General features: G+C 36.0%; 1 long non-coding RNA gene across 1 annotated transcript; it reads left to right on the plus strand.

Annotated features, from left to right (window-relative positions):
• The first annotated feature begins 5,314 nt into the window (after window positions 1-5,314).
• On the plus strand, window positions 5,315-8,102 carry LOC135417949 (uncharacterized). Its single transcript, XR_010432280.1, has 3 exons — window positions 5,315-5,371; window positions 5,743-5,844; window positions 7,790-8,102. It is a non-coding gene; the product is annotated as an uncharacterized LOC135417949 (long non-coding RNA).
• Window positions 8,103-9,957: the final 1,855 nt, after the last annotated feature.

Genomic DNA, 9,957 nt, shown 5'->3' on the forward strand with positions numbered 1-9,957 from the left:
CATCTCTGCTGTACCAGACTCCGCTCAGAAAGGCTGTATAAACATCTACATAGCTCTAACATAAGTGGGATTGTGAACAGAAGAACGCTTTTTGTGTTTTTACAGTTGCTCAGGTAAATTTGCTGTGGTCACCCAAAAGAAAATGCCTGACTGAGTTCAGCTCATTGATTCTCTTAGATCTTTTTGCTTCGTATAGGCAGAGATGCCAAAGAGAGAACAGATGCAGATCTCAGTGAATAAAAATGGTGTTTGCTTTGTTAGGAATGGCAAACAAAGCAAGATATGTTGGCAGCAGCAACAAATGTATACAGAGATACTACAGATTTTGAAATGGAAGGCTGATGGGCCAGCACAGTCATTTATACAAATATCTTACCTTGACTTATTCTCTGCCTCACACACCTTTGCTAACCTCCTCCTAAAAGCAGGGGTGTTACTTACATGGCAACTCACTGGTAGAGACAGTTGGTAACATCAGCAACCTCTTCTGCTCAAATCCTGTGAAACAGCTCCCAGATGAAGTTTACTGGGAGGACTTATATAGAAGTGGCTTTTGCCAAAACTCCTCTGATATCAACACTAATCCAGCAACAAACAGTGAAACATTTCTTCTAAGACTCAATATTTGCTGACCAAAAACCATACCTGCCTAATACAGTGACAGTTTTCTTGAGAGAGATTATATTGAAGAAAGGGGATAAGAGTAATAACTCAGGTCATTAATTCCTGTAACTACTTCTTGAAATCTATTTTAAAGAAAAAACAGAGTTGTTAAAAGTTAGACTACCACACTTTACAGATTTGTTTGACATAGTTCAACAATCAGAGTGCTTTCAATTCAAGACCTTTTAAGATTTAATAGCAGTAGTAAATACAAGGTGCTAGTAATTATTATTTTTAAGGCAAGCAAAGCTCAGCGGAACTAGATATCAAAGACAAATATACAGTAATGGTTTGAAACACTAGGAAACCGCCTAGAAAGAGACAGGAGAGAACTTAAAGCATGAATGATGGTGCATAATTATGTAAATGAATTTGAAGGTAAGTTACATGGAAAACTAACAATGACATAATTGAAGAAATATCTGATTAAGAGTTAACATTTGCTCTGTGTTGTTTGGAATACTATAGAGAGCCCTGGGTATCTCCATGCCATTAAGATATTGGCAAATCAGAGGGCATGCAGAAAGTAGCAGCAAAAATAGTCAGGAAAGAAAAACTGACTTTGAGAAAAGATTGACTTATCAGGAAGCAAGTACTTAGAGTGCATAATTAAGTGTGCAACCAGTTCCTGCAGTGAAATCTATTTTTTAACCTCTTAGAAATTTAGGTAGAAAAACTAGCTGTGTATGAAAATAAACACAACTCATCTGAAGATCACTGAAGGTTTTCTTTTCTTTTTTTTTTTTTCCAATCTCAGGAAATAATTTTTTACACTCCAGGTCATTCACATAGATGAACATGATATTACAGTTCTCAACTGCTGTCTTATGTGATCCTCTTGTTTTTAACAGTCACAATCAAGCAGTTTATTAAAGGCTTGGTAGGACTGCTGGTGACAACCTCTGTATTTGCTTTTCTAATGCTTCCTATTTTGAAGATTCACTGACACTTTTTTTAGCAGCTTGGGCACCTTCAAGTTTTATTATCAGACTTCAGTAAGAGAAAAAATAAGTCAGAGAAATGCCTCTTCCTTGTCTCAGGAAATCAGTTATCAATGACAAAGTCAGAGAACATTAAAAATTCAAGTTCTACAGTAAAATGATGACAGTGTATCACAGTGGAAAAAGGATAATCAACAGAGTTTCTCCCACTCTGGTACTTCTGTTTGCCTGGACAAAGGAACCTCTTCAAGTTGTCCTAGCTATGCAAAAATGAGAGAGATGAAGGAAAGAGGTCACAGAAACAGGGATCTGAAGCTGACATTTGAAAAATCTATGATAGATCATGTCCACCTAATATTGCATTGGGAACTTGCTACAGAAACACTTAAGAGAGTTCACCTTGTTCTTTAGTTCTTATCAAAACAAAAGCTACCCTCAAAAATCTAGAAAATTACAAGTTTTGGCTTTCTATTTTCAAAGGACTAGGTTTAAAAATGTCTGCTTCCAAAGGGATTTCTCCATTGACTTTGCACTGTCATGGGTATTTATATTCCTCCTAGGCATACCTATGTATTCCTTCTACACACCTACACTGTATACGGTAAATCATAATTAAAAACAAAGCCTCTTACTTACTGGACTATTGCATTCTGTAGGTCCTGAGCAAGAGACTTTTATCAGCAATGCATGAGATACAGACATTGTACAGAGGATTGTACAGAGGATTTAATAGGTGGCCTAAGTAAGATGGGCTGAAGCATAAGGGTGAGAAAATTGAAGGTCTTCACTAACTTTCTGGGCAACATACCTTTCTGCTTTCAAATCCAGTGATGGTACTGACCATGAAGTTAGGGGAAAAAGATATGCTTACCAGACATTTACAAGAATGTGATGAGTTATAATTACCCTTGAGTCTTAGGCTTTTGCTCTGTAGCTGTGTTGGCCAGAAGGCTCTGGTAAATACTCCTAAGGGAGTACAGTCATCAGAGGACTAGCCTCCATATTACCAATATGCAAAGAGATTCACCCAGTCCACTCTGTTATTTTGTGATCTGTGTAAAGAATAAAGTCTGACCACACTGACCATTACTCCTTCAGGCATGAACCACCATGTTTATCAGGTCACTGCATGCTGACTTAGTTAACTGGCAAAATTAAGGAATAAAACAATATTTTCCCTACTTAAAAACAAACAAACAAAAACCCCAGAAAAACCCCGCTGAATAAATAGACAAATAAACAAACAAACAAACTAGATTATTCTAACTAGCAAGAACTTTCTTTGGTTTCTTCTAGCACAGTTAGTGCTTCTAACACTTCACAAAGATTGTGACTCAGTGTTTCCCTTCTTTGAAGACACGCCCCTCATGCCTGCAACATTTCTTGGATTATTTCTTTGTACTACATGTGTTTCCAAAGATGGATGTTCTTTCTCTCTGAGTAGGAAATGTACAATAAATGGACTTACTGTATAATAACTGGAGTTACTGTGTACATTTTTAAATTTCCAAGCTATGGTCTCCATTCATACTTATTTACTCCTTCATGATTGTTTGTTTACAGTTCCTGCTGATCAGGCACTTGGATGTCACATGGAGTATATAAAACTATATTCTTTTCTTCTCACTCTTCTTTCATGTCTCCTGCATTGCTTAATTTCCACATTTTATTAAAAAGGCAAGATCCATTCTCTAGTGTATAAATATCTACCATGATTATATATTGATAATATTGAAAATAGAGATACGAGGTTGCATTACAATGTTAATTTATTTTTTTTAAAGGACGGGAAACTCAAAGTCAGCTCTGAAACTCCTCCCTCAATTTGCAAAATGGGTATAGGTATTCCTGCCTATATCATGTATTAGACTACCCACTGGTATGGGATTGCACTACTTGAACGTAAAATAGCAACAGCCAAGTTTTGACTGCAAAAGATCCTTATTTATCCATGATGGCAGACTTAAAATGGCCAGTCAGACTTTTAGGAAAAGACAATAAAATACAGCCAATTCTTGAGTCAAGGCTTTAAAAATAAGTTTAAGCTCCAGATAACTGAATGTTAGATTGAAAAGAATAATAGACTGTTAAACAAGCCAGTGATTTGAACTTAAATTATATTCATTTTTAAAAAAACTCCACTCCCAAAAATATTTTTTCCTGTTTTTACCCATGAAATATTAGTGAGGATTTCTTTTTGATCAGACACAAAAATGTTCCAGCATTTCTTGATGTTTTCCTTGTTTTGTTTTTTTTTGTTTTGTTTTAAACTGAATCCATGTTTCTAAGCATTGTCTGTTGCAATACAATATTTTCAGAAAAATGCCTGTTAGAAAGTTTAGACATGGTAGTTCAACTGTAAGCTTCTGGGGATATCCATGTTGTATTATGTTTGGCTTAGATTGAGCAACTCCTGCTAGATTCAGCAAAAATAAAGCACAATGACCTGTTCAGCTGGACACTTTAGCAGCTGGTCTATAACTTAAGGAGAGTTTTCCTTTACGCTTTCTAAACTGTCCTGGGGATTGAATAGACAACATATAAAAATATGACAGGAAGATGATGGATTATGGGTCATAAGTCTCATTTCAGCCATACAAATAAAACATCGTGCTTGTGTGTTATGATAATACATTTAATGGACAGAAATTAGCAGATGTTTATTGCATTCTAGTGTGCACAGCATACCAAAAATCACAGAGGAATGTTTAAGAGATTGTAAAGAGACTGTACCACTGGATGCCTGTAAAGCAGAGCTAAAGTAGCAAAACCACAGGAAAGCCAGTTTGGTAGTTGTCTGGCTTTGGTTTAATCATTCCTCTCTGCCAAATGCAGTCATTAAAGTGTAACAACAATTATATGTTTTTTCTGCCCCTTCCTAAGCAATACTTTATAGCTGTCAAAACATAAGGTTGTGGCAGACTCTTCTTAAAATAAAATGTCAAGACAAACTTAGGAAAAAAAGTATGAATGAAACTTTGTAGTTCAGTGCCATTCAGAATTCTATAAATTATCCAATATAACATATAAAAGTACTAAGATTTGGCCTTGCTCAGTTACAGTCTGGAACAAGCTTTTATATATAATGCATATATCCACACAAAGAGAAATGCAGCTTCATAACAGAACTACTTTTTATATATTTGGATGCAAAAGCTAGACTTCATTAAAAGAAAGATTTGTGTGTACAGAATGTGTTGAAAACCACCTTAACCCTTTTTCCAGGCAGGTAACATTCATTTTCAGGAACCTATGAATCTGTCAATTTTAGAACTCTACTAACATTCACTGAATTTTAAAACTCCCTGTTTCCATATGAAGCCATGTGCAGTAAATTTTGTCCTTGGCCAAACACAGACTTAGTGACAAAACTAATGGGTGTGTTCTCTGTTTTCATTAACAAATTGACAATATTTGCATATTAGCTTTTTCTTTACTGTTTGGCCTCTTCTCAATCATATACAAGCACATCTCTATAAGCATTATCTGCCAGAGATTCCTTTAAAAGTGGATTTAGAAATGTAGTCCAATTAAATCAGATAGCCATGAGCTAATATATATAGCAAATATTGCTTTGTAGATGTACATATTATGTTGAATATGCATGTATTTTAATAGAAATACAGGAACTCTAAGCAAAAATGTACAAATTATTATAATGTAGAATAAAGAATCTATGTGTCTGTGCTGTTGATTTCATCACAATGCCTGCCTCATAGTGAATGGCAGCCCATACCAGGGTGTGTGCTCAGGTGTTGGCAGCCTAGGTTAGATTCGCTCTTGTTCCAATCTTTTTTTTTCATGGCCGTGGCTATTGTAGGCTTGACTTATGGTGGAAGAAAGGCACTTAGCATTGCAAAAGGCCTATTTGCCGGTTTTGCAACATGATTTAAAACAGAAATCATAGAAGCAAGATGGCAATTGTCCATTTCCATTAATTTTTATACCTTCTTTCAATGGTAGATCAGCATGAAGGGAATTTCTCAAAGTGTTAAGTATAACAAGGCCACTATGTAGTTACTAACAGTAGAGACTTACCTTAATTATAATTTTCACATCGTTTATTTAGGTTTTTTGCAAGAAATATCTGAATCACAGAAAAACTCAATCACTTTTGATGTAGACATTTTATTTTCAGATGTCAATTTGAATCTTCTCCCAAAGTCCCCAGTGAAACAATTTTGTGGAAAGTATCAGGACATGATATTGCGGTATTTGAGATAGCAGTCAAAAGGAAGAGGTGAGCATATCAGGTCTCTCTATATTCTCTCCATACTTTGGGATTATCACAGATATTTTTTGATGCACTTTAGGTATTTCAAGTATCTGCAAATTGTACCCATCTATTATAAAATGATCTGATAAAACTGGAAAGATCGCAGTTTTCTTAGGATCTGAATCGTGACTATGGGACTTTGTGCAATGTTTTTCCATTTGCAGTCTTAGCTTGTATTAAAATCATCATATTTTTCTATTATCTACAAAATTATTGGCACCATGGAGGGGCTGGATAGGAATTTGTTGTTCATTTCCTCTTTCAGTACAAGTACAGAAACCTATCAAATGAAATTCAAAGGAGCCATGTTCAAAACACACAAAGGGATGTGCAATAACAGAGAGATCTGTGGAACATCTTGCCAAAGGAAATTGTGGATACTGAAGGATTACAAATTCCAAGGACAGTAGATTAATCTAATGGAAGAAGTGTGTTGAGGATTACTAATAGAGAGAAATCATATTCAACTCACCGTGCTTCCTGAGTTGCAAGTAAACAGGGGTTTGAAGTCTATTCAGATGAAATAACAACTTTTTTTGTCTCTGTTCCTACTATGGTGAATAGTATTTTTTGAGAACATATATTTTTGGTCATTACTGGAGAAAGAACTCTGCTTCAGATGGACTTCTAGTCTGATTTTGCACAGCCATTCTTTAAACAATTCTCTGTTTTCATTTTGACCCAGACTACTTCCTCAATGCGCTACTATTTTCTGCTATGGGATGACAAATTCATATGAGAAGATTTTTTCAGTTCCCAGAATTTCTTGTTCATCATGTTAGGAAGTTATTGTGTATGGTTTGCTGTTCTTTAGAGAATTTCCAAACATTGTAAGACCTTATGAGAGGGCACTGAAATGAGGTATATTCAGATTGGCACTTTGTGCGTCTATCCATAATAACTTTTTCCAGATTTGTTGGTGATGCATCTGCTTTGAAGTAATTATTTCACAGAAGAAAAATGATGTAAAATAAACAAACTCTGTACTATGTAAATAAAATCTGTCTGCAAATATAATTGTGAAATTTTAATGATCTATTAGTTTTAGGTATTTTGTACTATGCTATAAACGGTAATTTGAAATTTTTTAGTTTTACATGCCTTTCTAAGATTAAAACTATTAGAGCTCTGTTTAAACCCCATGGAATAAGAACTAAAGAAGGAAAAATCTATTAAATGTCATAAGCATTCAAAATCTTCCTTAGATTTTAATTCCTTATTTTGAGTAATTTCTACTATGGAAGTCAGACCCAATGACATGCACTATGCTCTATCTCACAGTTGACAATACAGTGCCATCAAAATCATAATTGTTAAAAAAAAGAAAGATTAAACATCTTACTCTACAAGTAATACGTAATGTCATATACCTATTACTGAGAAGGCCCATCTTCTGTGACCAAAGAGAATAACCTGATTTGAACTAGAAGAAGTGAACAGAATTGTTAAACAATCCTTTGCATTTTAAGCAACATTTAATTAGAAACACACTTTAACCACCAAAACGATAAAAATCCAAGAGATTAAAATTTGAGTGTCAATTATCATAAAATTCATCATTGTAATTCTTATTAAAACTCAGTGTTTAGATAGGTAATGATTTTATAATATGGCAATTTGCATAAGGAGCCCTGAGATGGCTTATTATTTCGATCCTACACAATTACAATTCTAGCTCCATACATCAGAGCTCTTAGCAATGTAAAATCACTGTGCTAATTAATAAGCCATTTACTGACTGCAGCTAGTTATGGTGGTCCTGCAGCTGACCTTACGGAAGATGAGCCATCTCTGAAGTGCCTGTGTGTAACTACAAACATAATGATGTGCCAGGAGGGAATCATTAAAAATAATTTACACAAGCCTTCATTTACAAGATCTTTTGATAGCATGCTTCCCCGGTGTTTAGATCCACAGTGCAACCCCTACCATTTGGAAAGTGCCAAGCAGGAGAGTGAACGAGGATACCTAAGTGGTTAATTAAGAGCCATTCGGACGCCACAAGAGCCTCCTGAAAAATCCCTCTGATGTCTGCTGTGTCAAATGTCTCTCACAGGCAAAACCACAAGAGGTAGCTGCCATAGCAGGCTAATTATTGGGGACCAGGAGCAGCTGAGAATGGCCTGTCACTGAGGCTTGCTGTGAGCACCCAAGCCCAGAACTGAGCAGAGCAGCTTTTGTGTCATTGGGCTTGAGAGAAACAGTGGAAATGAGGCATTGTGATTATCAGAGGTGATTGCATAAGCCAAAAAACTGTGCAGTTGTAGATGAAATTATTCACTTGTGCTGTTTGATGCATTTTGTAACTTTTTACACTTTAACATAATTCCACTTCAACATGTGTTTTTTAAGACTTGCATTTTGAATTCCTTTAAGAAAACAATAACTTATAAAGGCCTTATAAGGATGAACAAAGATTTCAAAAACATCAAAGATAATTTTTATGACATAAAAATAATTTCAAACTACCTAAAGAGAACCAAAAAAACACATTCAATCACACTACAGCACGAGACTACAGGAGAAAATATGCACATACACACAAAACAGTCTTCTAATTTCAGTACAGTCAGAACAACTAACAAGACTAAAAGAATATGTCACTGCCTTCCTCACAGCAGCTAGATATGAACATCATAAAAGCATGCAGCTCATGACTTATTTCTCCTTCAGCCAAGTTCCTGCAAGGTGGAGGAAGAGAGCTGTTACCTTGTGTGACATTTTATTAGTTCAGTGGCATTCAATTGGTTTATTGACCTACAAGGGATTTTCCAAATCTGCATGGGGGATGTGTCTTCTTTTCACTAGCTTGTCAGTTATGTGGCTAAGAGCAAGTAGTTCATGCTCTGAGTGTGCAGACACTTCCCAAGCCTGTCTGATACCTTTTATTTTCTGAGCTGCCTTCCACAAGTGTGTGAGAAAACAGCATGAGCACACTTCTTGTGCGATCCTTGTGCTAGATTAGTAGATTAGTGCCTTGTGGCTGAGTGCCAAGACTGGGCCTGGAAAGGTGGAGGCAGCAATGTATTTGCTCTATGACTGTGTTTGTGCATGTGTAGGTATCTGGGAGAAAGAAAGAGGAACCCACCATGTGCTTAACATCTTATCAATGATACTGATAGGATTTTTAGTTTGCATGTGTGATTTTTTTTTAAATATATCCCATCTGGGCAATTTTATTTTAGTAAGAGGAGAATTACTACCTTCTAGATGGAAACCACCTCCTTCCAGATCTCTGTGATGTTTTCATTTGAAATGTGTTAAACTTACTTTGTCTCATTATTAGAAGAGCTGTGTAAACAAATTCTCATGAAAGAGAAAACACCTACCTGCTTCTTTTATAACCACATTACTTTGCGGGAAGAAAATACTATTCTAATGAACCTACATGTTCCTCAAATGCATGAAGTAGCTTTCTTTCTAAGATTCTCCTATCATTTTGTAGAACCTGATTGAATAGAATTCACCTCTCCTTGCTACAAATTAGATGAATTGTCCAGAGTAATAATTTGGCTTCCTTCTGTAATCAGTGGAGACAGACAGCTTCAAAAGGGAGGTGGACGTGGGTTCAAGCCAGTCAAATGGCACCTCTCTCATTAGACAAGACATATCACTTTCTCACCATAGACAGGGAATCAGCAGCCACATCGGTCCCTTAATTTTTAAAGTGACAAAAGTTCTCCTTTTCTGTAGTTTGTCAACAGTCTATAGAAATGGTGAGAATTGCAGCCATACTTTCACAGAGCAGAAGACCAAGACACAAGAAGTTGGAGAAGCAGTGCCATGCATGCAGCCTAGATCCTAATGATTTTCAGACTTGACTGACTCTATAGTGCTCATAAGTATAGAGAGATAGTAGGGCAAAACCTCTGCCCATGGTTCCAGTCTGCAGTCTTGCAAGGAAAGCAGAAATCCCATGAAGACAGCTTTCACAGCTATTTTCCTTTGCTGGGAACATGACAGTCACTTTCCTCTGGACCTTCACCACTAGAAGTAGCTTCATATAGTTTAAACAACCATTTCTTTCAAACACCAACTTATGATGAAACAACTAACCATCTGTTTAATTAACCCAGG

The sequence above is a fragment of the Pseudopipra pipra genome, chromosome 1 (assembly GCF_036250125.1).
Source record: "Pseudopipra pipra isolate bDixPip1 chromosome 1, bDixPip1.hap1, whole genome shotgun sequence".
NCBI classification, from domain to species: domain Eukaryota; kingdom Metazoa; phylum Chordata; class Aves; order Passeriformes; family Pipridae; genus Pseudopipra; species Pseudopipra pipra.